The sequence below is a fragment of the Natator depressus genome, chromosome 2 (assembly GCF_965152275.1).
Source record: "Natator depressus isolate rNatDep1 chromosome 2, rNatDep2.hap1, whole genome shotgun sequence".
Lineage (NCBI taxonomy): Eukaryota > Metazoa > Chordata > Testudines > Cheloniidae > Natator > Natator depressus.
Window position 1 is genome coordinate 5371951 of NC_134235.1, and position 6109 is coordinate 5378059.

Consider the following 6109-nt stretch of genomic DNA (forward strand, 5'->3'; position numbering starts at 1 on the left):
AAGGCTGTCAGAAAGAGGATGGTGATCAATTGTTCCCCATGTCCACCGGGGGTAGGACATTCTAAAGGTAGTTACTCTCTGGAAGAGGCTTCCAAGGGAGGTTGGGGAATCCCCATCGCTAGAGGTTTTTAAGAACAGGTTGGACAAACACCTGTGAGGGCTGGGCTAGGTTTACTTGGTCCTGCCTGAGCACCACGGGCTGAACTAGATGACCTCTCGAGGTTCTTTGCAACCCTGCATTTCCATGATCCTAAGATTCAAAGGGACAAATTCGCTGTGGTGCAAATGAACCTTAAACCTGACCTAACTGGGTTCACCCGAGTAGTGCAAAGCAGCTGCAGCATCCTGGTGAATGGGACCCCGAAACCTTGCCTTGTGAGTGACGTGTGTGTGAAACACCACTGTATTCTACAGCCTCTTTGCACGCCTCTTGCACAGGGATAAGCAAGAACACAAGGTGACGAGCAGAGGGCAATCAGGCCTCTTATCTGATTATTCCTCACCCAATGGACCCTTTTCATTTTTTGACAACTTTGCCTGTTGGGCTCGTTTGATTTATTTTTTCCTTTGCCTTGTTATTTCTTAACTCCTGCCCATTCTCTTTCTGACCACCATTGGTTAGCAACCCTGGCTGATTTTTAATAATTTCCCTCATCTATTTTTAGACATTTTAATCTTTTCTTGCCTTCCTATTACGTTTGTAAGATCTGTTCTCATCATTCTATTTGCAAATCTCTCATTTCCTGGTTTTAAAGCCTCTATTTAGTTAGGTTTTTTTGTTTTAAATTTTGCAACACCGTTGATGCCTACAACTGCATGGAGCTTAAAGACAATAAAATTCTTTGGTTCCCCTCCTCTGCACCCCCAGCTGTGTTTTGTTTTCCTCTGGCTGTTCTCTGTGTTTTGTCAGTTTTATTTCATCGCTAATAGTAAATTTCATTTCTCAGATTAGCTGGTAGGAGAATCAGTTTCAGTTCTGTACTGAAGTTAAAGTTTTGTTTCTTGGACTCAGATGCACTGGGGAGTTTGTTTCACTTTCCAGTCTTCAGGGCAAGGCGGCTCTGTTACTGTGTGTCAGTGAAGCCTCTGGCACAACGGGGCCTTGATCTGATTAGGACATTTTTGCAATCCAAACAAATAATAGCCAAGGTTCACAGCTTTCTCACACATTTCTCTGGCAGCTCACACGCCCTGCCCGCCGTTGTTTGTGCACTGCAGCCAGGGCCCTGCTTGCAGGGCTAGTTCTCATTTTGACAGTGCCACCTTTCTGCAGAGTAATTTTGACGAATGATCACTGCATTCATTGCGGAGGGGAGCCTGTTTGTCTCTTAAAATCCTGAATGGGATTTTAGGTGGAATGGGAACTTAGCTCACACTCTCTTTGTTATGGATCAAGACAACTAAACTGATCAGACAGGGGATATGAGTTATCCCCAGAGTCTTGATTCACCCGGAGGGCAAACAGTGGCAGAGTTCAGGCCACTGTCAGGGAGAAGGGACGTCTCTGGTGTTGTGAGGGGTCTCTGGTGTTGTGTGCAGACATACCCGGAGAGAAGTATGACAAAGCCCTGGCTGGGATGATTTAACTGGGAATTGGTCCTGCTTCAAGCAGGGGGTTGGACTAGATGACCTTCTGGGGTCCCTTCCAACCCTGATATTCTATGATTCTATGATTCTAAGTTAGATTAAAAACCAGAAAACCACTTGCTGGACTGTTTCAGTGCAACACCACTTTATTTCTTAGAATCCAAAGCCCTGACACACAAGAACCAAAGACAAACAAACGAAGAGAGAGAGAGAGAGATGAAGCAGGCTGCTCCATAAAGTAGCGAGGCACTAATCTGTCCCTTTGCACTAATCTGTCCCTTTGCAAACTGGCTGTTAGATCCTATGGTTCCCTGCAGAGCCCCTAGCCTACAAGCATGAGCAGGAAACCTCTTACTCTTAAAGTGGTAGCTTCTCATTTTAACACAGTTTTCAATACACCACAACTGGAAGCTCGGGGAGGTGGGCTTGGGAAGGAATGTGTGTGGGTGAGAGGGTCAGTCCTGAGAGCAGGGTGGGTGCTGGGAGCAGGTGCATGGTCTCTGGGGACGGAGTGATGGAAGGAAACAGGTGGGAGATCTCTGGGCATGGGCCGAGGGTGGAGGCAGGCAGTAGGAAGGAAGGTGGCTGGGAGGAGCGTGGCAGGAAGGAAGCCAGGGTGATGGGCAGAGCGGGAGGGGAGAGAACTGCGGCAGGGCACGGTGATGCGGGTGAAACGGTGGGGCCCAAGCCCTCCGTCGGCCCTTATTTCTAGAATGAGGTAGGGAAAAGGAACAGGAGCAACAGACCCTCCCTCACTGACCCCTACAAACAGCCACGGAGGGGAACAGGGGATCAACAGGAAGGGCACCTCTTTCCTCCAGAGCACGGCAGGAGCCAAAGGGATGTGGAGGGCAGCCTGCAGGCCCTAGGAAGGGAAGTGGGGGGCAGCAGGGATGAGCCCTCAATGGGGCAGGAGGAAGGAGGCTAGGCTGACCAGAGAGCAAGTGTCAAAAATCGGGACAGGAGATGCCTATGTGAGAAAAAGACCCAAAAATCGTCACTGTCCCTATAAAATCAGAACATCTGGCCACCCTAAAGGAGGCAGCGGGGCGGTCTGCTGGCTTCCCTGGAGGCTGGTAGAAGCAGTGGCTGGGAATAGGAGATCCTCTCATGGGCACATCCCAACTGCAACTCAGCTCCCTTCCTGCAGCAATTAGAGGCTCGGTTACATGAAATCCACTTGCGTTAGCAGAGCTGCCGGGCTTCCACCAGTGCTGGGTGGTTCCCTTCCTCTCCTTGAATGGTGTGATTTGCTTCCATTGGTGCAGATTGTCCCCGCTGCCCCTCCACTCTCATCTCCCCAGGTCTCTGCGCCGTTTGGTTCCCTCCTCTTGTACGGTTCCTCCCCATGCCAGTCTGGGCTTCAGCAGCAAATCTGATCATGTTTGAATTCTTGCCCTGACCAACCTGAAACACCTGACCAAGCCAGAGGCGAAGCAGCTACTCAGGGAGCCAAGGGCGGCTTGGATGGGCATGAAAGGCTGGAAAACCCTCCCAGAGCCCAGCATTGGGCCACAGCCAACCACAAGCACCATACTTTGGAGCATGATAGATGCTTCTCCCTTGAGACAGATGCAGGTCTGGGGAGCACAAACAGCCTCACTGCCCAGTCCCACAGGTTCACACTCACCAACCAAAAGTAGGATTATAATTTTTCAGCGCATGTTTAATTTAAACCACTTTCAATCAGGAACTATTTTTCTTGGAGTAATGATATGAAAATAAGAACAGCCATACTGGGTCAGACCAAAGGTCCATCTAGCCCAGTGTCCTGTCTTCTGACAGTGGCCAATGCCAGGTGCCCCAGAGGGAATGAACAGAACAGGGAATCATCAAGTGATCCATCCTCTGTCACCCATTCCCAGCTTCTGGCAAACAGAGGCTAGGGACACCATCCCTGCCCATCCTGGCTAATAGCCATTGATGGACCTATCCTCCATGAACTTATTCAGTTTGTTTTTTAAGTCTGTTATAGTCTTGGCCTTCACAACATCCTCTGGCAAGGAGTTCCACAGGTTGACTGTGCATTGTGTGAAGAAATACTTCCTTTTGTTTGTTTTAAACCTGCTGCCTATTAATTTCATTTGGTGACCCCTAGTTCTTGTGTTTTGAGAAGGAGTACATAACACTTCCATATTTACTTTCTCCACACCAATCATGATTTTATAGACCTCAATCATATACCCCTTAGTCGTCTCTTTTCCAAACTGAAAAGTCCCAATTTTATTTCTCTCTCCTCATATGGCAGCCGTTCCATATCCCTAATCATTTTTGTTGCCCTTTTCTGAACCTTTGCCAATTCCAATATATCTTGTTTGAGATGGGGCGACCACATCTGCACGCAGTATTCAAGGTGTGGGCGTACCATGGATTTATATAGAGGCAACATGATATTTTCTGTCTGATTATCTATCCCCTTCTTAATGATGCCCAACATTCTGTTCACCTTTTTGACTGCTATTTTGACTGCACATTGAGTAGATGTTTTCAGAGAACTATCCACAGTGACTCCAAGATCTCTTTCTTGAGTGGTAGCAGCTAATTTAGACCCCATCATTTAATTTGTATGGTTGGGATTATATTTTCCAATGTGCATTACTTTGCATTTATCAACATTGAATTTCAGCTGCCATTTTGTTGCTCAGTCACCCAGTTTTGAGAGATCCTTTTGTAGCTCTTCACAGTCTGCCTGAGACTTAACTATCTTGAGTGGTTTTGTATCATCTGCAAATTTTGCCACCTCACTGTTTACCCCTTTTTCCAGATCATTTATGAGCATGTTGAACAGCACTGATATGATATGTTCTGATCAGCAGTAAGACACCCAGTAAAGAACACCTTTCTTCTGATTCTACCCACACCTCCAATAATATCAACTTGGTGCTGTTTTGTAATCCCAGCAAGACAAGACAGGACATGGCATGCCATGTCAACTTGCTGCCTTCTGCCTTGCACTTGATATCACGCTGAAGGCCTGGAAGGTTTTCAGACTGACACACCCTTGTGAGGTTTGGTTGTTTAATTCTTGCCTCTGTTTGCTTCAAGTTTCATCACTCGACCAAATGAGAAAGCAGAGACGCCCATGCTTGAGTCACACAGGGCTCCAAATTAGCAAGATTTATGTGCCTAAGAAGAGTGGGTGCTGGAAAAATGACATTGCCTTTGCATGACATCTGACTGGACACCACAGAGCATGCAAAACCATGCTCTTCTTGGTCATTACATTGATTGCTTCAGGGAAAAAATTGACTGTGAAACCCTTAACAAACATCACATCCACCACAATCTCTCCACTGCCGAGAGGACAGCTGTACAGTCTCGGAAATCTAAGGACCAGACAGCCATCAAATCAGCAGACAAAGGGGGCGCCATTGTAATCCTCAATTGTGATGACTACGTTAATGAGGCCAACCGACAACCCTCCAACACCACCGACTATAAAGAACTCAGAGACGACTCCATACCAGAATTTACCCAGAAAAAGAAATTGGTCCCATGAAAGATATTACCTTACCCACCTTATCTCTTTAATCGCCTTTAAGTGACAAGCATATTTTCCAAGTGAGCTAATGGCTCTATGTGGAAAATCATCAGAAACATGGATATTCAGTGGGAGAGAGAAATAGGCGATGATGGAGAACAGCAAGTTAGATGGTCATTTGCAAAGGAATAGGGCATGAAAATTTGCCAGAGCATTTTTGGGCTGTATGTGCATTGGCATCTGGAGAAACTACTGCTGAGACCATGATTCCATCTCAGAAAGATAGAGCAGAAACAGAAGGGTGAAGGGACAGGCCAAGAAAATTATTAGAGGCTTGTGATGACTGAGTAGCTGCTCCTCAGCTGGCGTAAACTGGTGTAGCTCCACTGACTTTACTGAAGTTATGACAATTTACACCTATTGAGGATCTGGCCCTTGGGCGTTGCAGTTCATTGAGAAGAGCTGATATGACAGAGTTATACAAAAGAATAACTAAGACATAGAAGGTCAGTGAAGAACTTCTATGTACCGTCTGGCATACTCAGAGCTGGCGAATATTTTGCCAATAAAAATGTGTTTTGTCTAAATTTGGTCCTTTTTTCTGCAAACACATTTCATTTTTTTGAAATTTGCAAACAAAAATGTATCCATTCATTGTTCTCCAGAAGTGTTTTCTTTTGATTTCAAATTGTTCGCACTCAGTTTTGATTGGTCAGTTTGGTCACATGGCAGGATTTTTCTTTCTTTAATCAACACAATTTAGTCTTCAAAAGTTGAAAGAGAAACACATAGTGTTTGGAAATGTCTGATTGTGAAAGCAAGGTTTTTCATTAAAAACAAAAGTCACTGAAAAGTCAGAAAATGCAAAAACCAGATTGTCAGATACCCAATGGGAAAATGCATGCTTTCAAATTGTCCACATTTCTTTAAAAAAAAAATCTATATTTTCAACTTAATTCCTTCACTCCTTGCATTTCCCTCAATGGCTGTGAGCATGCTGACACAAGAATGTTTTGAAGAAAATGTAACAAAAGAATGAAA